The 22,888-nt window shown below is 47.3% G+C and overlaps 1 long non-coding RNA gene across 3 annotated transcripts; it reads right to left on the bottom strand.

Annotated features, from left to right (window-relative positions):
- Positions 1–550: 550 nt before the first annotated feature.
- LOC137853835 (uncharacterized) lies at positions 551–14,944 on the bottom strand. 3 transcript variants are annotated; one of them, XR_011094749.1, is made up of 4 exons: positions 13,612–14,944; positions 6,802–8,586; positions 4,136–4,345; positions 551–2,593 (listed from the first exon to the last, which is right to left on the bottom strand). It is a non-coding gene; the product is annotated as an uncharacterized lncRNA (long non-coding RNA). The 3 variants fall into 3 exon arrangements; XR_011094748.1 differs by having other exon boundaries at positions 4,136–8,586; XR_011094750.1 differs by lacking the exon at positions 6,802–8,586 and having other exon boundaries at positions 13,612–14,908.
- Positions 14,945–22,888: the final 7,944 nt, after the last annotated feature.

Here is a 22,888-nt window from a genome sequence, read left to right as displayed (position 1 = left end):
AGTATCACAACCCCATCCTGTGCAGGCTGTGTCCCCGTTCCTCTGACCGTTCGCCCTGATGCTTTTGCTGGCCTCCGTGGGCATCCTTGGCGCCAAAGGGCCACCAAAACGGCCTGCTGGAGATAGAAAGAGCTGCCAAAAAACCTGCTGGAGCCTCCATCTGCCAGCACAAAGACCAAGGGAAGGGTCTGGCCATCCGCATCTGGGCTGCTGTTTTGCTGTAGGGTGCTGTGAGTGCTCACCCGCACTCTTCTTTGAGTATTAGTTCACTGTGTCCTTTAGGAGAAGTCCTAAACGAGTTTTAAAAACAAAAAAAAATAAATTACTACCAAAATAGCTACTTTTTCAGTAAGCCTCAAAATGAGTTAGTTTGCGTAAAACCAGTAGTAGTTCACTACACCACTGATCTCTTTTTCAAATGAAATCCACTTTTTATTCAGTGGACCGTAAGCTGCATAGGCTTTAATGCACGTTATTTATCAGTAGACCAGAACTACCATGCTCTCTCATGTAAATAAGCATTCAGTTCTAGCTCAAAATGCAGCAGTCGTAACCACAGCAGTTTTATTTATCCTTTTTTAATAGGTATTTGCACAGTTTTACAAGCACATTTTTTTCACATTGCTTAGAAGAGACCCTCTGGCTGCTTAGATGACAACATTGACTAGGCCTAGAAAAAAAAAAAAAAAAAAAGAAAAAAAAAGAGTGGGATACTTTTAAAGATATAAGGCATGAAAAACGTACAATTTTCAAGGTTCTTTAAGAAGATGATGGCACACACACATTTCAGAGGGAGTTTACTATGCCTAAAATTTGCTCCAAAGCTCTTTTCTTTCGGTTTCCTTTGACAGGAGCTTTCTTCTCCTCCGCTGTTTCACCCATGGGATAGCAGATTCCAAGAGCGTTTTTCCACCTGATGTACATTGTGTGCGTGATGCTTTAAAAAATTCAGTTGACTCCCCCTATACATTCTGGAGACTTTTTCAGTGGTATCAAGGCAAAGTGTCAGGCAAGTAATGAGAAGGCGCTGATTGCTTTTACCTGTGCCAGCTTTGGACAGGAATAGGAGATTCAGCGAGTTGGGAGGGCAACATGTTTCGCTTGTCTGATGCCCCAGACTAGCAAAAAGCTGCTGAAGCTCAGATGTACGGTTGCTTGCAAACATTGACATCCAGCCGTGGGTTTTATATCCTTCTTTTGTGTTATCTCTTAGAGCAATTCCAACATTTGAAACTTTTAAGAGCTATTTTTTTGCTTTCATTCATTTTTCACTTGCGCTATCCCGGCCTTTCCTATCCATGGCTGTCCTGGCAGCAAGGCTAGCCTGAGCCACTCGCGGGTAAATAAGGAGTCATCCCGCGTGTTTGCGAAGCATGTTTAACTTGTGTCTTTCATCTGTGATTAATATTAAATCTATTGAGCTACATAAATAAGTAATTCACTTACGGACCTGTCAAACCAATAGTAATTTCTTCCCCTCGGAGCATACAGCTCTGAGCTATCCGTTCTAATTGTTTAATTTCCTTTTGTGTACCTGGAGATAAAAACAGCCTGCGAGGCCGCTTCCACTTGGAGAGGAGGGAGGGCAGCTCAGTCGCCCTCCTCTGCCTCCACCCCGCTGCATACAAGGCCCGCAAATGTCCTTAAAAGCCTCGGGTGGGCAGAAAAGAGCCACCCCACACACCGCTTCTGGCGTGGATGTTTGTGCATGGGAAGCGGACTCCTGCTCGCCCTTCTGGCTAGGATCACAGCTCTGCAAAATCATCTCCACCAAGAGACTATGGATCTGTTTCTGGTCTCATGCAAATGAAATTAGTGGGATTATGTAAGCATGAAGTCAGGGGCAAATGAGAGGAAACTCTTGTTTGCTCTTCTGCGTTGACAGGGAGTCGTGCTCCTTAAACACTAACAAGGCAATGCGCTCATAAGAGATGGAGAGCGTGTCGTCAGGCTCCTGGCCTCCCAGGGAACATCCACAGCACCCAGCTCCTGTAGGCATATGGATAGCTCAGACTGCTCATAGGAAGGTGGCCAAAGGATGGCTGCAAAGAAAATAACCCCCACAGGCTGGCAAGTCCCTTAGAGCTAAGGAAACGGGAGCACTAAACACAGGGGGTTGAAGAGGAAACCCCCTCCTCCCCACCTTGTGCAGGTGGCTACAGCAAAGCTGTAGGGAAGGGTCTCCCTGTAGCCAGGCATCCTTTCCTAAATGCAGTCGTGTAGGACCTCTCTTTGGAAGCAACGATTGGAGAGCTTTCCCTCAAACCCCACCCCAGCACCACTGCAGGCTGTGTGCTGTAGGTGGAGGTGGTGGTACTGGGCTGCAGCTCTTCATCTGTGGGAATTTTCCTCCCCCACCATTTGCTGCATATGTAAAGCCCTGCATAAGCCATTGTAGTCTCTGGGATCTGGGGGTGGCGAGAGGAATGGCAGAAATCTTGTAGCAGAGTATATTTAGCTTCCTTCTCCTCCAGGATGCTCCTTCACACCTCGCAGCTCAGCGCATCCAGCCCTGTACCGAGCAGGGGAAATGCAGCAAAACCAGCAGAGCTTTCCACGGCGATGAAGGGCTTTCAGCAAAGCAGCCTCGACACTGCAAACATAATAGGGACACCCCGCTTATTTAACAAAGGACATTTTAGCACAATCCATGTGAGGGATGCTAAGTTAGTTCCTAATACTATTTAGCTATGCTGAAAGGCAAGGAAAATGTTACAGCTGTGCAGAAATCAAAAATGGGATCAAGATTACTGGCAATGGGTAGAAATGACATTTGCTAAGCTGCCTTTTGTCCGTGAGGTTTGTTCTTTACTGTTTTTCACTTAACAAGACTGCAGAAGACGTTACTTGTCCTTAAAGAGCACTACTGCATGCAGAGAGGAACCAGACCGTGGTTATCTGCTGAAACCAAAAGCTGACATTTTGAAGTGGACGTTATTCGCTGCAACTGCTCGGACTGAGGCCATTTCACATGGAAACAATTAAGAGGCAGAATGCATATCATAACAAAGGAATGAGAAGAAAGATCAGGAAATAGGAGCAGATTGGATAATTCTCTAAAAATGGATACAGTATTTACTGCTAGTGATTATAACAAACCTAAGCCTTGTCTTACCACAGGAGAGCAGACATGACTGAGCTGTAGATTCTCCTGCGCAACCTCAGAGGAAAAAGGTCAGGTTAATGATTAATTTAAAATTTAGGTCCAGGATGGAAGAAAGTACATCTCATCTCATATGTGTGCAGGATGGAAGGAGGCTGAAAACAATATATTAAAAAGGTGGTCACAGCTGGAAACTACAGAGAAATGAAAAGCAAATGGGAAATCAAAACAATGTAGTCCGTGTGCATTTTTGTAAAAGCAAGGGGGAAATGTAAATGTGCATCAAAGGGCATTCACAGAGATTTGCACATTTGTCTTGATAGCAGTCTAAATGCAACTGGAAGGAAAAAAAAAAAAAAGGATAAAGAACAAAATCCAGTTTGAAAGAGGTGTGTAGTCGTACATGCAGGAGATAAGGAGGGGAGGGCTTTTCTTACACTATCAGAGAACGCGTGAGGTAATTACTGGAAGGCACATATTGCAATAAGGAATTATGAAACACCATTTAATACTTCTTTCTGGTTGAGTAATTAAACAAACAGTGTAGCAGCACTAAACTGTGCGAGATGGATGAGGCACCACCAGCCATATACAGCCGGAAGCCAGGATGTCCACATCCCTCAGGCCTGAAACAGTCATCTGCATGTATGAGAAAGTTTGGAAATCGCTTTTAGTAGCTATCAACACCGGGTCTCTGAGTGGCATAACTGCCATGCCTGTGTGCTGTGCACACACTCGCACACGGAAGTTCAGTGTACCGCCCCAAATGAGCGATTTAAGTGAAACTCATCCCATTAGGTGACAGCAAACTGCCCTCCAACTCCTCCCTCCTGACCACTGTCTGGGAGACTAATTTCTAGTGCCACTGAAATCAATTTGAGTTTTATGACTGACCTCACTGGAGCCAGGACTTGGCTTAATGTCTTGATGCAAGCAGCTAATGGTTGTGCTGACAACAGCTGGGAACAGGCGCAAGTCAGAGCAGAAACATTTAATGCCTTAGGACAGGGTGAATTTGTACTATCAGCTTACCTGGCAAAGGGGATATCAGGTGTTGAGGCATTCACTCCTGCTCCAACGTCCCGCTTTCCTCCTTAAATACAGAATCGCAGGATGGCTGAAGGACCTCTGGAGGTCACCTGGCCCAACCCTTGTTCACAGAGGCCACCCAGAGCAGGTTGCCCAGGACCACGTCCAGGAGGCTTCTCCAAGGGGGGAGTCTCCACAGCCTCTCTGGGCAGCCTGTGTCAGTGAGATACAATAAAGAGCAGTCAGGCATTGGAAGAGGTTCCCCAGGGAGGTGGTGGGGTCACCATCCCTGGGGGTGTTCAAGGCAAGGTTGGACGTGGTGCTTAGGGACATGGTTTAGTGGGTGACATTGGCGGTAGGGGGATGGTTGGACCAGATGATCTTGGAGGGATTTCCAACCCTAATGACTGTATGATTCCTTAGTGGAAGGTATGGAGGCCAAGAGCTGTGCACACTCCAACCCAAATTGGCCAGTACACAGCTGCGGGAGGAAATGTCAAGGGCACGTCTGAGCCTCGGTGGGGGCACAGCAGACCCAGCGCGTTGCCTGTGCTGTAGGCCCGCACCGTCCCCATCCTCATCTGCCCACAGAGGCTTCTCCAGGCATCAGGCTGCAATCATCCAAGACAACTGCTGAGGCTTCCAGCTGGAAACTTGCGCAGTTTCCAGTCCTTTCCTGTTTTTCGGAGCTGCTTTTGCCTAAAGAGTAGTCCATCTGCAGAAATCAGCATCTGCAGAGAGTCATCTTGGGTGCCATTCTAGAAAGAGCTACGTTTGACATAGTTTCTACAGAAGATCCCTTTAAATAGTAAAGCTTTCGCACATTTGTATTCAGAGCTGTTACGATTTTATTTTTAAAGGGAATGTAGGTGTTCGTAAGCCGTGGGCGGGAGACTGACAGCACTAGACCAGAGCTCGCCATTTGCAGAATAACTGCTGCACTGACTACTACACCGCAAACCTCTGGGAGCAAAACGCCGAGGCTCCAGGGGTGGCCTGCCCATCCCTGTGCCTCTTTTTTCTCCTTGTCCTCCCCAAGGGGATCAGCTGCTAAGATGGCCCGTGTGTGTGCACGTCCAAACACTGGCGGGAGCAGACATGAGGTTACCGAGCCTTCCAGGCAGCGATTACTTTTCAGCTTTAGCAACGCGTTTGGATTTTGCACTCTGGTGCCACAGAAGTAGCTTTCGGCGTGACATCACACACACTTAACCACATGCCCGGGTCTATTTTTTCTTCGTTTGCCAAATGTTTGTTCTTAAAAATAAACAGCTCGGACTCCGAGGCCTGTCCCCAACATTGGGAATATCAAAGGCTCTTACCAGCTACACAAGGACTGGGAGCTGCCCAAAAGCACGCGTGCTGGTCTCTTAGAGAAATCCCCCCCAGGTAGGCTGTTTTCCATAGCTGAGGTAGCTCCTGCCTCTCAGCATCATTTAACAGGGACTCTGCAGGCCATCACGCTGGGCTGCTGACCCTTTCTCCCATTCCACCCTGCTCAGAAACACCTTGTGAAAAATCCTCCATGACAGAACCCCTCTGAACGCCTAAAAAACTCTCTTTATTTCTTACCTGTTCCTTGAGCCACCTGTTCCACACACGATAAAGTCAGTGGTGGTGCCAATACAGCGTAGAGACTTCCCTTTTCTTTAAGTATGCCAGGTATATTACTAAATTAAGTGATTTCGCACATTTTCCTCCCAGACTATAGACATGCAATTTCCTTCAAGCTATTTCTCTGACTCTTCCAGTCCTCATATGCTAATGTGCTTTGGCTTTTGGCTCAAATTATTAGGAAGAATTCTTTTTTAGCCTATATTTTATTTCTTTGCTTTCTCTGAATAATTTAGGGGCTGTTCATCATTTTCTCTCACTGGCTGTAATCTTGTACAGAGAACTCTGAGCGAACCGTGAGCCCAAACACCAGATTCGGGATGCTCTGAAGGCTGCCCTGCAGAGAAGCTGTGTGCAAAATAACAACAGAGCCTCTTGCTGTGAGATCAGCTAAGGCTTCTTGTTCATTCTCCAGGTTTTATGGTAGGATCTTTTGTGATGAGCTGCAGCCCTGCCTTCCCTCTGTTCATTTTTTGAAGCACTTTTGCCATAATCAGTCCTCTGAAGCACCATTCTTTCCTCTGAATCGGCTGAGAATCTGGGTTAGAGTGACTGAACGATGTGACAACAAAGGAGTGATTGTCATCAGGTCCCAAGGATTGGATACGCTGTTGGTTACAAAATGCACTCGGACAGCCCAAGTTGTGTGCCAGATTAATATTTGATGTCATTGGACTTGACTGGCTGTAACTGAAAGAGCTGGGGCCGCTGGTGGGAAAGTGGCCAGCTCCCTTTCACCGAGGAGCGGGGGGCTCACAGAAGCTGACAGCCCGATCTTCCATCCACCCATACGCGCTGACCGGTGTGAGCTGTGGCAGTGCAAGTTTCACCATAGTTCCCCACTGACAGGTCAAATTGTCTCTGCACCCCTATGTATGGTGAGTACTTCGTATTATCAGCAACTACTTTGCATCCAAGAGTTTGGAGGACATCACTGCAAGGCTTGTATTAACAGTAGCTGCTCTCTCCCTCTTCCTCCTCCCTCCCCACTGCTCCTAGTCCCCGCGGTGGCAGCAATAACCCAGTTCCTCTAGGTGAGGTAACACCACCCATACCTGTCCTCATTCAGTAGTATCGAGCGCGTCTGCTCAGTGGCAGGTGCTGAGCTTTGCCGTCAGGGACAGAGACCCACTTGTTGGGTGAAGGGAGGCTTGAAGGGGGAATCTGAAGGCTGCTTGTGCGAGTGGTGGGATGGCCCCAAACCAGGCTTCCAGGAGAGGCCCCCAGGCCAGGATCCACGCCACCCATGCCAACACCAGGAGGAGCCCAGCTTGATGCTGCACAGCGCTCTTCTGGTCACTGTGCAGCGCCAGGGAAATGCAGGCAGTCACACTGGAGGGTAGAGTTTGTCCCAAATGACATTCATGTGTTTGCTATCGTTATTTGTTAAGTCGTTAAATAACACCTAGGGTACAGTTGTTTAATCTGGCCCTATCTGCATACACGAGGCACCTCTACATAGTCCATACAGGCATGTAGTCTCCCGATATGCTCAGAAATCCTACATTCCTTCAGATATGTCTTAGAGTTAAATAAAGAGAAGGAAATTTTAGGCTGCATTATCAAAACTGTCCTAAATGATCCCATTTTGTCATCTTTTAACTAAATACTGCTAGGCTAATGAGAATCACATGCCAGTGGCACTTCCTTTAAAGCGGGAAAAATAAAAAAAAAAAAGGAAGTTGGTGTTGTGGCACACAGATATTCAAAAAAATAAATGAAATAAAACTTGGCATTGTAAATGGAAATCAATGGACTGCAAAATTGTATTTGTTCTAGCTGGATAGAGTACTTGCCGAGTTCCAAGCTGTTTGTCCCTAGCTGAGGGGAGGCCGAGTCTGCTCTGCTTGTGCTGCAATTGTACAGTTATTGTGAAATAAGACTCAGATCTCTCCATCTTCAATGCATTTTATGCATCCAAAAGCTATTAATCTCACAACATCCCATGAGACACAAATATTAGCCCTCTTTTACAGAGACAGTGAAAGGAGAGTGGATATTTTGTCCAAAGCCATGAAGCAAGTCTCTGTAGGAGTTGAAATTTTGAGCTCTCAATCTCTTATTCTCTGAAAATTTGACTACATCTGCCTTAAAATTCTTTCAGTATCTATGAACTGCAGACAGCATAGTACCTGAATAATAATGCTTAACAATAAAGCATTGCAGTGGATGAAGGTAGCAGGTATACAGGTGCCCTTGTAATTCCAAGTGACTTTCAGCTGGCTGTGAATATTAGCTCATGATGCCTGAAAACATTGCTGAGGACCATGTTGTTTCTCATCTGCACTACACTCAGCTTGGCTGCTTTAGTTAAAGTCTGGTTCTTGATCTTCTTATAAATCTTAAGAAAACTGTATATGACATGGAACACTGCTAAACTTAAATAGTGGCATATCACCACAAAGAATTAAATAAAAATATTCCTGTTATGAACAGTCCATTACCACCACATCTACAATATCTGCTTTTTGTCTTCTTCCCTATTCTGCAATGTTGATAATGATGACTGTTCATATTATGCACATAAACAATATTTCTTGTACTTTCTCATTGACCTACAGTGCATATAATTACCATAAAAAGCTAACTTGTTAAAAGGATTTTTATCACACAGAGTTGCATTGGTCCAAAACCTTCTAATACTCTTTTCCCACAAATTTCACAGGCACAGCCCTGAAAAATGAAGCTTTGTACTTTCCAAAGACTGTGTTTTTTAAATGTATCACCCTGAGGATGGAAAGCCAGTCAAATGTATCTTAAAAGGCTGAAGAAGATTGTTTTCAGGCTGAGAAGGGACAACTGGACAGGAAGACTGGCAACTAGAGCAAGACCTTCCAGCTCTGACAACAGGATGAAAGCAAAAAAGAGAGCACGTCTCAGTCTTTGAAAATTGAACAGGTGATGCTTGATATTAGAACAATGCAGGAAAGGATTAGTAGAGCAAAATACTTTGCTGGCCACAAACTCAGATGTTGAGACTTTCTGCCCTGTGGCCTTCCAGCAGGCTGTGGCTCTGTCTACAGGAGGTGCCTGTTCAGCCACCACCAGGACCATCCTACCAGAGTCCTGTCCTCTAAGACAGTTCTCCAGAAATTTTAACTGTATGGAGTATGCTATGCAAAGCAGTTATCAAAAAATAGATACCAGCTCTGTCCTTGATATTAAATAGGATCATTTGGATTACCGCAATCAAATATGAAAAAATAGCATTCATTACAAATGTGCATTTACATCCCCTCAATTGTAGAATTTATCAGAAGAACATCTCATTTAAAATTAGCATCCTTTAAGACTTAAAAAAATAAATTGATTGGAGAATAATAGCCTATCCAATTCTTTGCTGCTTTGAACTCCTGCATATATTTATTACAGAAGTCTATAATATAAGAACTTTTTCCTCAGAAATACGTAGAATATTATTCTTTTCCACCCGTATCAGTTACACTGCTCAGATCAGTTTGGGGCTGGAGTTATTTGGGGATGGTCCCATTCATGTGAGAACGGTGATGGAGCCAAGGAATTCTTTAAATCAGTGCTCTTGATTAACAAAGAATGCACAGAGCCCTTTTTCCTTGAACATTTAAAACAAAGGGCAATAAAAGTGGGAGTTCTGATTGCCTTTTTAAGTCTTTTGCTTGAAAGCATTGAGCCCAAAAATCCTCCTCTCAGCTTTTATTTGGGATCACACTGCTGGGGGCCCCTCCAGCTATGTCCAAGCCTTCCTGTCTACCTGTCCTGTTTCTGTTCCACTTCTATCCCACCACAAGAAAATTGCCGTGTTCAGGTTGATCTCTACCTTAATTGGTACCCTAGCCTCTAGCCAAACAACCCTGCTGCTTGATTCAGGTTCCTGAAGAGCCTTGGGGGAGCCTGTGTAGTGCTAATTGTTTCAGTTATCTGTAAACAAAAGAAAGGTTAATTATTCTCTTCTCATCAAAGGCCAGCATCCATCAGGAATACCAGCCCCAGCCCACAGGATATGCCGAATACTTTCTGAACCCCCTCAAACTCAATCATCATCATTTCAATTGCTGCTCCACCACTACTGCTGCTCCCTGAGGTGGTTGCCTGCAAGCTGGGGCTGGGGTATGGGTTCACCCAGCACCAGGGGCTGCCCCACAGCTTGTACACCCTGCTGTCGTGTCCAGACGCTGCTTTTCAGACTGAAGGCTGTTAGGCCATGAGGACCCATCTAGGGCTTGACTTTGCTGCTTATGCTGTTATCTCTGCTATGAACTAATGTCATCTGTGATGGCTTTTCCTCTGTCTACGGCTTCCTGGTGTGCATAGTTAGACATAAGATTGGAAATGCTGTTAAACACGAACATACCTAAGGCTCCTCAGTCCTGGGCCACATTATGCCTGCCATGAACTTGTCCATGCCTGAACACTGCCACCCTTGCACTGTGCTGTCCAGATTGGGAGGCTCAAAGCTTTCCATTGCCCCATGAACTCACATGGAATTTATTTTCTTCTTTAGAGGCCGTGTAGAGGGAAACAATAATTTTTATGGTTAAAAAAATGAAAAGTTATCTACAAAATATGGATAAGCACTGTCAGTCGGCATAAAACGTTCATAGAGTACATGCTGAAGCACAGGCAGATCATTTCTTAGGGATCATAATCCTTCTTTTTGTCCTTTTTGGCTCAATGGTTTCTTACTCAGTTCCACGTCTGTTGGCAAACAAATTTTCCTTCTATTTCAGAGGAAATGTGCTGAATCACAGACTACAGGCCGGTCACTCCAAGGACGCCAACTGATATTTGTATGGCAGGCTAAAACAAGTGACCTTTGGCCCCAATACAAGCAAAAGCCAACCATATGTACACTATACATACGCATACAGAGCGTGGAAAAAAAAAAAAAAAAAGTAAAAGTAAAAGCCTAAGCCACACCACTGTAAAGATTATAAGTAACCAAGCAGAACAAAGGTCTAGCCCTAAATGCTAAAGATCAGTGTAACTTTTTATTATTGCTGATAACACACCGTGCCCCATTGTTAGGCTGAGAACTTTTTACAGCCCAACAAAAGCTAACAACCCTCTTTAATGTGGCACATCTCAAAAAAAAAAGTGAGAAAGTGCTCTACAAATATCATTACCTCCATTCTCAGGAAGGAAAGCTGAGCAGCAGAGGTAACTTAACTTGCTTAAGGTGCTTTGCTTACATACTGCCCGTGTTCCAGCCCAGAAATCAGAAACAATGATGGAAAGGCCAGCCTTGCTTTATGGGCGCCCTGTTTATAGCAGGAACATTTCCTGAGCACTGCAGACACTAATTCAGCCCCACCGGCTGTGCTAAAGGTGCCTGCGGCAGCCAGGGCCTGGGAGCACGGCGCGTGGAGGAGCCGGCGCATCGCCAGCTGGGTGTGAAATTACAGCACCGCCGCTGCTTCCAGGAGGGGACATGAGCCACACCGGTGGGCAGGGAGGCTGAGGAAGGGCCAGGTTGGGAAGGCAGCAGGGAGAGGGCATTTGCTGAGTGCATGGCTGTTCGGCAACGCTGGCTGCTGCACCCATCCTGTGCCTGCGGGCCTGCAATGCAGGGCAGGAGGCAGCATGGCACCAGCCGGCCTGTGGGGTGGGTGGGGGCACCAAAAGGAGATGGACCCAGCAGGACAGCTCTGTGCCTACTGCCCTGCTCCCAGTTGCTCTGGGAAGTGGGCACATGATGCCATGCCCTTTTGATTTGGTTGAACATGCAGCTCGTGGAGCCATTAAATGAGCATGCTGAGCCGGGGATGGGCTCCTGTTTGTAGTGCCAGCCTGACCCTTTGAGGGACACGGAATCCGTTCAGAAGAAGCCTCATGGTGCGAGGGCTGTGGGTGCTGCCCACTCCGCCTGCTGGACCAGGCCCTGGCATCCCTCACAACCCCAAGGAGTGGCGATGGCGGCTGCTGCCACCGGGCCCTCCGCGGGATCTCTTGCCCTTCGGTTCTACATGTGCAGAGAGGGAACGACCTCTCATAATAACTCATTAACCCTAATTACTGCCCGTTCTTATCTAGCTCTGCTGGCAAGTCGCACCAATGGCCCTGCAGGAAGACTTTGAGAGCCCAGCAAAGGTTCCTCTGCGTGGCTTCCTGGCCTCGCTGGACACCTGCCAGCACCCAGGCCATGGTTTGGCCAAGCACAAGGCTCACCTCCCTGACGAGGCTCCTTGGTCTGCCTCTGCTTTTGCCCCATACGAATCGTGAGCTGTGATTTCCAGGTTTAAATCCCAGCACCGTTTACTGCAGCCAGCTACCCCTCGGCCTGCCTTTTAGGCGGGGAAAGCAAAAGCAGTTCGCCTCCCGACAAGGATGTATGTGGCATGTGCATCTCCATGTTGTCATGGAGATGCCATGGGATACATCGCCAGGTTTTGCTGGTCGGGTTTCTTCTGCATCACACATTTGTACAGAAATGACGTTTTCACTGAAATACAGTATCCAACATTTCCCAGAGCGTAAGTGGGACATAGATCTGTGTCAGATCAGATCAGGTCACCTCATTCACGGCAACTTGCATGGGCCTTACTTTTTATTTTCCACTTACACTGCTCCCAATTTCGTACCCACACAGCATCACCGAGTTCAGAGAATTAAATGAATCTAAAGTAATGGAGGGGGAAAAGAAGCAGGCCATATGCTTTGAAAGCAAAAATGCAAAAACGTGAGATGGCAGAATATAGCAAAATTTTGCAAATACAGTGGGCCTGGAGTAATCAATCAGGGGCTGGAATTGCCCTTAAGGGCTAGCCTTAGACATCTAAAATCTCCATAATTTTCCACCTGTACCTGATGTTTTTAAGGTGAGTAGTTCTATTTCTTGTGTCCATCTCTCTTTCTTTTTTTTTTTCCTAGTAATATCCTCATAAATTTAATAACATATTTTCAGAGAAACTATTTTTTTTTAATCTTTTAAAAGGAGAAAGAATTTTCCATTTCTAAATTATACCTTGTCCATAAAAGACAAATCACATGGCCAATGGAGATCACATTCCCAATAGTGCAGTCAAGGCCTGTAATCAAACCAGCCAAGATCCTATGTACCTGATAATTATGTAATCAGAAGCAAACTCCAGAAGCCAGCACCAGCTCACAGCCTTCAGACCATCTTCAATTTGAGCACTGTTATAAAAATATCACCTTTGTCTTCCTACATAACATGCTTACGGGATAAGCTTTTCTTTCTGTCTTTCCACACAGCTAAACCTCTCACCTATCCAAGCTCTGATCTAATTGTGCTCAATATATATATTTTAATTGTGCTTGGTAGTGATCATCAGCTGTTGGCCTCCTTATGAAGTTATTCAGATTTGAGATTACTCTGGAGGACCTGCTGCATTTTCATACCACTGCTACTGCAGATCCACTGACTGAGAAAAGCTCCCTTGTGCCTGTTGACATGAATAATCCCCAGCATTTTTAATATAGGCTGCCTTTGCCAGTTGGCTGACACTTGTGCTATGCCGTGAATAAAAGCTATTTGATGACAGTTGAAAAATGGATGTGAGACACTTGCTGCTATATTCCCTCTGCTGTATGGGAGCTATTCCCTATTGTTTATCATGTGAAGGAATGCAGAGATGCTAAAGGCAACTTGAACGCAACCAGGGGTAACGTGACAGTGCAAGGCAGAAGAGGGAAGTGAGGCCCAAACCCTATTCCAATAGCCTGCTGCTTATTTACATTCCTCAAACAGCTTTGGTGCCTATAGGAACTTTAAATCTCTATAAATAATGTGTGTTTTAATGTCTTTACCTAGCCAAAGCGTGCCTTCACGTCAATGTAGAAAAGATTCCTCTTTTTCTGTTGTTTGAAAGTTTAGAGTTTTTGTTGTGCCACGTAAGCAACAGGATTAATAACACACGGTCACTTACCAGCAGCTGCTGCTCTTCAGGAGACCCATTTGTATCTGTGGGGCGTGCACCACTGGAGAACCACAAATCCCTGGGGTGAAGAACATGCACCCCAGGAACATCACACGGGATGGCAGCTCAGGCACCTCTGCACAAGTACCTGCAGGGTGTTACTGCTAGCCAGGGAGACAAAAATAGGGATTGAAGTCAGACTCAACAGAGTGAGGGAGAGAATGTTTGGCTAGCAGAAAATGAAGATGGAGACCCAGGTGTCAGAGGAGCATGAAGATGAAAGCAACATGGAACTATCTAAAAGCAAGACAAGATAAGTAGGAAGGAGGGATGAGTGAAAACAGACAGGAAAAGGAGCAGGAGGAGGGAGAGCAAAGATAAATTTGCTGAGGGCCTTGGAGAGGAAGATGGGGAAGTTTCACTGGAGGCTGAGGGAGATGTGACATGGCTGGGATATGGGAGGTGCGATGGTGCAACACAGCTGTGGGATGTTTAGCAGGAGACTTCTGAGCAAACCGGGGGGAAGAAAGCATGAGGAGGAGAGGGAGATCAGGTGGCTGCAGCGTGAATAGGTGTGGCGTGGGAGGAGTCTTCTGAAGATGGATAGTAAGAGAAAGGTGGATTTTAAAGAAGATTTAACACATCCTAATACCTTAGGAGACAAAGCTTACAGATAACCCATGAAAGCCCTTTCATAAAAATAAAATAAGAAACCACAACAAATTTTAAAGGATTAACAGGAGGAGAGAGCACACCATATACTCAGCAGCCAAAAGTCCTTTAAAAAAAAAAAACAACAGTGAACTGCAAAAGATATCAACAAGAAAATGGCCCTTTTCTACAAGCAGAGCATTCACTTGATTGCAGACCACACTGATCCTTGCCCTGGGTTTTGCATGTATTGATAAGGAATAATAAGCAGACTTTCAAGTCACTTTGAGTTTTCTCTCCTGCTCAGGTCATTACCAAAGCTTTTTCTGAAAGCCTCCCCCTTATCATCAGCACAGAGCTGGAGCTGGCACAGCACACCTGCCCTAATGACTCACTGCTAACAACCCTGCACCTTCGATATAAAGTTTCAAGCACCTGAAGTCAGCACAATGTGGGTGAGCTCTGCAGCATCTGCAGGCAGGCTTGGGTTTCGCTGAGCACTCAGCTGCTCCAGGTGCTGAGGCTTCACGCGAGGAGAGGTGGGATCGTGATCCCACCACCTTCATAGCCAGCTCTGCGACAGCCAGGCCTGTTTTCTCCAGCAAATGGATGAGCCAAGAATCGGCACAAAACCAGCCAAAATGGCATGAGAAACATTGAAAGGAGAAATGAATTTCTTTCCTCCCAAAAGAGGGGAAAAAAATGGTGTGCACACATAGACCTGGTGATTGCAAGGTGAGATCCAGTGACAGCATGAATCTGCAATCTCCAGATGACATGTCAGGGAAAAACACTTTGGAAAGCTCTGTTACCAGATCGGCTTTGGGGATGTGTGAGTAACAGCAAGAGGCCATAATAATTATTTTTTTAAATGTCACTTTAAGCACAGTTTTCTCCTGATTATCACTAGAGCACATTCCTGGCACAAAGTGCCTTTGTACAGTATATCTTCGTAGTATCTGAAGCTAGCACTCAGCTCCAGGCAAGGATGTTAAAAAACAGTGTATCATTTTGCTCTCGCAAGGGAGAATCTAACAATTTGGCCATCTGCTGCATTCCACACCAGTGACAGCTCGTGCTCGTGTTTGGTGATAGAGCTGGGGCTGGCAATGCAGTAGCAGCCCTTCCTCCCCGCCCTCCTCCAGCCTCAGCCGCGGTACCCATTGCCACGGCACCACAGCTCTTCTCGTGCCCTTCCCACCAGAGGAAGGTTTCCCTCTCCACCTGAAGATGGATGAGCTGCTGTGCTCATCCTGCTGCCTGGTCGTGCCCTGTGGCTGCTCCCTGCCCCTCTTGGCTTGCCCCAGCTTTGTCTTGCTTGGGCCATCGCCACTGCACACTTTGTAGGGCTACAAAGTTGATGAAGGATCTGGAGGGGAAGGCACATGAGGAGCAGCTGAGGCCCCTGGGTTTGTTCAGCCCCGAGCAGTGCAGGCTGAGGGGAGGCCTCATGGCGGCCTGCAGCTCCCTCACGAGGGGAGCAGAGGGGCAGGTGCTGAGCTCTGCTCTCTGGGGACAGCGACAGGACCCGAGGGAACGGCATGGAGCTGGGGCAGGGGAGGGTCAGGCTGGGGGTTAGGGAAAGGCTCTGCACCCAGAGGTGGTCGGGCACTGGGACAGGCTCCCCAAGCAGTGGTCACAGCACTGAGCTGCTGGAGCTCAAGAAGTGTTTGGAAAACGCTCTCAGACATCTGGCTTCATTTTTGGGTGAACCTGTGTGGATCCAGGAGTTGAACTTGATGACCCTTGTGTGTCCCGTCCAACTCAGGATATTTTATGACTCTGTGATTCTTTGATTCTGTACCTGAGGTGGGGATGCTGCAGAGGATGAAGCTGAAGCTGTAGGTCCTGGTGAAACGATGCCCATTCCCACATCGTGGCAAGTGGTCACAGTCAGAAGAGAGCTGCTCCTGCCTCCTTTCACGTAGCCTGAGCCTTCCTGGGACAAATCTGGTTCAGAGAAGATAGAGAAAGCAATCATTTGGCCACACTGTTTTTATCCTTCTTGCACACATGAAGACAGGATCTCACAATGTTACATCTCTACAAAAAACTGCCCCCTGGCATGGAGATACCCACCCTACCTTGCAGTGCAATGGTCAGCTCTGGCGGTGAGGAACTCGCCAGGAGCTCACCCCCAGCTGGGTGAATTTGCACCTTCAACAGAGGGGCTGCTTCTTCACCATGCAGACACATCTGTACAACTTTGCTGTGCAGGTGGCTGAGCCCAGAGAGGCTGCAGAGTCACCCCCCTGGGAGATTTTCCAAAGCTGCTTGGACGTGGTTCTGAGCAACCTGCTGTCGGTGGCCCTGCTTGAGCAGGGGTTGGACCAGGAGACCTCCAGAGGGCCTTTCCCACCTCTTCTGCAGCCCAGCATCTCCCGGAAGAGCCCATGCAAACCAAATCGACGTCCCCAGCCCCTGGGCAGCCAGCTGGCTCCTCCGGAGTGCTCCCTGTGCAGCACGAGCACCACGGTGTGCCCACCACAGCTGTGTGGGGCTGCAGGTCCTCCCTTACCCTTCCCAGCCTGCGTACCCAGCCCTGCTGCACCCCAGTGGAGTGACATGTATCAGGCTCCTTCCTCCTGTCTTCCACGTCTCCCAAAAAGACAGCTCTCAGCTGCTGCTGGGGGGTGACAAGCCTGACTCACAAGGGCTTGCTTTCTTTGAAGAAAGATGGATGTTTCTGAAGGTCATAATTTTTCTGGCTCTAACGTTCATAGTCCTGTGATAGTCATGTTCAGCATCTGAGTTACTACAGCACACAAATCGTATTCGTGGCATCCTCGGCGGCCGAGTGCCAAGCTGGGAGCAGATAAACACATTGCACACGGTTTTTAAGCCACAGAGAGCCAGAGCAGCTCTGTGCTCTCCGACACAGCGATTTGCCTTCTTTTGGCACGACAAACATGTTTAGCTGGTGTTCAACAGGAACTGAAGACCCAGGCACGAGAAGGCAGACCTTGGGCTTAGCTTCACAGCCACTTTTGCTCTGATAGTTTTGCAGAGATCTACATATTCACGCACGCTAATTAGCATGTGTTTCTTTAAGAGCACTTGCTCTCTTAGCGCTGCTCCCTGCCGAGCACAGCGGCATTCGGGATGAATTCACCTCAGTGCAGGGGTCTCCGCGGGGCCAGCTCAGTCCATTTCGGTGAACCGTGCTCGGCAGCAGCGTCTCTCCAGCCTGGGCAGAGCTGTGAGGTCGGGGAAGTGGTCCGGGTTGGTGGAGACGATGCTCTGCTCGTCATGGGGAAGAGGACGCGCGTGCTGCCAGGCAACCAGCTCTGCAGCACTTGTACCAATGGCTGTGAGCACCTCTGCAGAGGCAGATCTTCTGCAGGAGCATCCAACCCAGGGCTGCTGGGGGCCCCAATGCTGCCCAGAGCCCGGGGGACACGCAGCAGCCACGCAGGGAGACAGGGCTGTGTCCCCCCCCTTGTCTGCCAGGGAGCAGGGCAGGGAAATGGGTCCTTTTTCCCCCCCAAATTGCCTGGTGCCCACCATACCGATGGGGACTTTGCAGCCCTGGTGTTGGTCAGTGCTGCTCAGGAACAGGTCCTTGCTGCCCCGCATGTGGGGAGGAGCTGCAGCTTTGGCTCGTGGCTCCGATGGGAGGGATGTCCAATGCTCTGGTCTTCATCTGGGTCTTGGATTTCTCTCCCCAAGCCCTGCTGTGATCTGCCACACGCGGCTCGACAACCGAGGATGGAACAGATTTTGCTGGTGACAGATATGCATACGTGTAAACATTCCTGTATACATATGCATGAAAAACTCATTCAGTAGGAATAGGTAAAACTACCTTAGGGTGTGCAAAACAGCAGTGCCATCCACTGCGAGCATTCCCCTTGCTTACTCATTTTGATGAACTGCTTTGATTCCTCCCAGCCTCTCACTCCAGGAATATTCTTGCAGAAACAACGCAGAGGTCTCCCTATTAGGAGCTGCAAGAAGTTCCCTTGCGGTGATAATTAGGCCTCTGCTATTTCGTATCTCCCGGGGAAATGTTTATGTGGTTTCTCATTCAGCTTTTATTTTACAGCTTACGGGTAGATACCTACAGTGTCGAGGAATAAATCCTGCTCTCTCCTGCTTTGTCCTTCCTGGGCAGGGCTTGGCCATAGGAACAGTGGGATGGACATAAGTTACTCAGAGACACGCAGATGACATGCACTCTCGACACTTCGTGCCGCTCAGACCCTAGAAATACCAATGCGAGGTGAGAGCAGGTGAAGAGAAAGGCAAGACCAGATAATTTATTGCAGCTCCCCCCTATGGCAGTTACAGATAAATCTCCGGGGATGAAATAATGTTTGCAGAAGAAGTTTGAAGCTGGGGGATAGGGATCACGTCCCTTCCTGATCCCAGGAGCAATTTAATTGCAGTGACAGAGGCACTACAGCAGTAGCAAAGCGCCATTCAGAAACAGCATTTGTGCCTAAAACACCCCCTAATTTCCCCAAATTTCATACCTTGGGCCTCTCATGAGACCAGTGGCACGGCTTGACCAAGCCTTCAGCAGTGCAAGCAGCCTGCGCCAGGGCACAGCCTCCGATAGCCCCGTGCACAGCACTGCCTGATGCTCCTGCCAACCTTTTATTCCCTTGAGGAAACAGAAGGGCTGCAGAGAGTACATCAGTGCCCCACAGCCCCATACAGAAGCTTGCTCTTTGAAGTACCCCTGCTAAGGGGAGCATGGAAAAGCCACGAGAAGAAACGCCAGGAAGGATTACTGCACAGAGGTGCAAAGCAAGGCTTTAGGCTCCTGCCTCTGCCTCCTGTCAGTCCTAAGGAGAGCTGGGGGTGAGCTTGAGGGCTGTAAGGCAAACCAGGTCTCGCCCTGGCAATAGGGAGTGCCACCAGTAGGCCACTGGGCTGGCCTGGGAACTGCTTTTTTTAGCAGGGTGACAATACCTGACTCTGACAGCCAGCATGCTGCTTTGTGTATGCGTAATTTGCTGCGATCACGTTATAAATCAAGATGAGACTGCTAAAATTATGTATGACCTCATTTGATAGATTATCTAATAAGGAATTTGCTAATGCAGTTTATCACTTAAAAAGCTATACGACTGCTAAGGATGAGTACTTTGCTGCAGCACATTTAAACCTAATTGTCAGAGGAGAAAAGCAAGCGGATTTCAGAGGTGAGTTAGAAGAGCATCCTTATGAGGATGATGTCTTCACTAAATCAGTGGTGCAATGCAGCAAGCAGGGTGGAAAGGACTCTCCTCTGGATAAAGGTACAGAAAGCTGCTAGACGAGGCTGTGCTGTGCGAGCATACTGCATGGAGCCACTGACCAGGAGAGCCTTCCTACCTGTAAATACTTGTATCCTAATGGGCATGCTTGTTTTTATTGTTTGATCTAACGCTGTCTTTTATTGCTATAACATTTCAGTGCTGTTTCCCTGTCTTGCGAGCAGATCTAAAATCCCTGGTACGTTGAAAGAAACTATCTGCCTAGACCTTTAGCTCTAACTAGCTATTCTGGTTATTGTGCTTGTCAGAATGAAAAGAGTAATTGTTTTGCTGCTATATGTTACCATCCAATATTTTTGTTCTTCCAGTCCTGTGACTCATTTAAAAAGACTGAACATCACTTCCACATACACAAACAGAGCTGTAAAGCAGCTCAAGCCAATGAAACAAAGCTTGTTTTGCAGGTTTGTTAACCAAGTATTCTGTTCCAATCCCAGATTTATGATTAATATAGATGCCATTTTATTTCCTGATGATTTTATAAAGCTCATTCTGGGGTCTGAATGCCTGCCTGCATTCCCTGGATGGATGATGCTGTTCAAAGCCTCTGAGATAAACATTAAACCTGCTCACAACTCTGTGTGTGTGGGGAGGGGGAGGTGTTAGAAAAGTGACGATTTTGAGCTCCATTTTAGGCTTGGGCAAAACAAGGTGGAGACACGAAAGAGCTTACAGGAGGCCATGCAGAAAATCGTTACCAGAGCCAAGGCTGAAACTCTGCCTGCCCCAGTCCCCATCTTGGCTCCTGGCTCCCTGGAACAAAGCTGGCAAATGTCCCCTGCCTACCCCCGAGTACATCCTGCTGCATTTGCAACCCTGCCCTAAAGGTGGAGCTTGTTCTTTTTCATGGGTAATCGTTTTTTGGCAGAGATGGGGAAATCGGACATTGCTTTACAAAAACTAGGACGTGATCATTGGCAGAATCAGGCAGTAGGGAAATTTCATGGAGTGCTACTGAGTCAATGCAGTAGGGGAAACCTCCACATTGACTTGAGTGAGTAACCAATGCTTTGGGATTGTGCAGGAGCTGCCAGTGTCACAAGAAAAGCAGAGACACCCCCGAAGCATCATAAATCCCAGGGACAGGGACAAGCAGCGGAAGGAGGATATTTCAGAGTCAGAAATGAGAATCACGTAGGGGGAATCCCCATGCCATTTGCACAGGAGGCCCACCTAAATATTATTACGCCTCTGTTAATAATGCAGTCCCAGTTGGGCCGCTGGGACTGCTCCTGAGAGAACTGGAGCCTGCGTTTCTGTGTGAGCACACAAAACACAGCTGTGTGTCTACATCTGACTGCGATGATTTATCTACAGAGGAGAAAAACACAAAGTAACGGCAATATCGTCATAATGCCTCATTAAATGGCCGAGCTCTAAATCAGGGGAGCCACTTGAGGGGTAAGAGCACGGTTCATCACCGTGCCACATCACCCTTTGTGGTTGCCCCCACTGACGTTAAATGGTGCAAACTGAGCCGGTGGATTTACACTGAAGACATCTCTGCAGTAAGCTGGACACCTGCTCACTCACCCTAGACTCTGAAATAACCCCTCAGTTATAATTTTCAGTCACAGTTGACATGGTTTAGACAAAAGTTTCATCATAAAGCCCTCATCAGTCATTCCTTGAGCCATCCAGTTTCACAAGCCCTTACCGCTGCCTAGATAAAATCTGGCTGTCAGTAACACTTCTCAGGGACCTGCCAGTCGCCCTGCGTTGCAGCCTGTGGTGGCCAGGCCAAACCAGCTCCTCTGCATTTTATCTCCTCACTGCCATCTCCACAGCCAAGTGCAGGCAGCTCTTCCGAGCCCAGGTTGTCACAATTGAAGTCCACTGTGTATGGTGATGAACCTCATTCAAGACCAACGGAGAACATAAAAAACAAATGAAGGCCCAAGCCTGTGCCTTTGAAGTTTAACACTTTTTTTCCCCAATGCACATCTATTCAAAACACATGGTTTTCACTCCCACTGGGCAGTAAACCTCGCCATGTAGCTGCATGTACTATGCCTGGGCACACGGTTAGCAGTGCACTATGAACCTACACAGGTCATAAAAGAACACTTACTCAAATTTTCCTTAAAGTGCCACCTATGGGGCCAAAAATATCCTCCAGAAGACTTTGGAAACGCACGTTGAGGTTTCACAGAGAGATTTCACAGAGCGCAGAAGAAGAGCAGGGCCACAGCCATCTCCGAGGACCACTGAGGACCACGCTCCTATGCTCCTTCGGAGGATGGAAATCCCACCCCAGCACGCGTCCTCCGGGATCATACGGGAGATCTGCAGCTGAGTCACCGTTAAATAGCAGTGCAGAAATTTCCAAGGCTGTAAGCAGCAAAGTTTCGCAGACATCCCATTACGTTCGACTTACATAAGCGGAGTACTTAGCTGCTCAGATAATACAGCGATAGAGCTTTGTGAAATTAAAAAAGAAAATGCCTCTCTCAGTTAGCACGATAGCTGGGATCGAATTACAGCGCTCCAGAAATCTGTGAAGTCAGTCCCATTTCCTTCTAGGCTTTATCGGGCACTTCCTAGAGGGCCTCGCTGCAGCAAAGACGGGACCTATAGCCCTGACATCACTTACACTGAACTTTGACTCCTCAAAACTTTATCTTGCTTTTGGAAACAGAAGCCTCGGGTGACTCAGAGCTACAAAAGGGCAACGGTCGGGGTTCAGGCAGCAGCCTGAAGACGTCTGTTTTCTTCCTGCTGAACTGTGAAACTTGTGTTAACTTCAGCGGGGATTCTTACTTTCCCCTGCATGTAGCAATAACATTTTGCAAAAGGCAGGCAGCTATTATCTCCAAATGCCCTGAAGATAAACCCAGGCGTCTTGCACAAGTCTCTGCAGCAAGGAACTGCAGCTAGGGTGGCGGAGTGATGATATAAGCATGTTATACCTAGAAATATTTCTCCTCTAATCACAAATTTGGGGGTTTATCTATGTTACATAAAGTACCAAGGAGTTAGATCCTCCGCTGGCTTAAGTCACAGCTCTGTGAAGGCACACGGAATTATGCTGATTTGTATTAGATGATCACATATTTGAAAAACATATTTGGCCTAGATGGCTGATAGACTCTCAGCGAGGTTCTCTAGAGGAAGATAAAGGGAGTAGAAGGAAATAAGCCCTTTTAGAAAATAATACTCTCGTGCTTTAGTAAGAAATATGCCTTACCCAGTGAAAAATGCACGCTGCTTTCATATGTACAAGACATTTTATCCTCTAATAAAACACCAACTTGCGATCCAGAAGCAGGATGTGCAGCCATACAAACAATACAAAGGGGTGCTCACTCCAGAAGTGTTTCCCTTGCACTGTTCCTGGTAGCTTCGCCTGCTTTCAAAAGAAGTAGCACCTC

Source organism: Anas acuta, chromosome 3 (genome assembly GCF_963932015.1).
Source record: "Anas acuta chromosome 3, bAnaAcu1.1, whole genome shotgun sequence".
In the NCBI taxonomy this organism is placed as follows: domain Eukaryota; kingdom Metazoa; phylum Chordata; class Aves; order Anseriformes; family Anatidae; genus Anas; species Anas acuta.
Note: the sequence above shows the minus strand (reverse complement) of the source record. Positions and strands in the feature narration are given on the sequence as shown.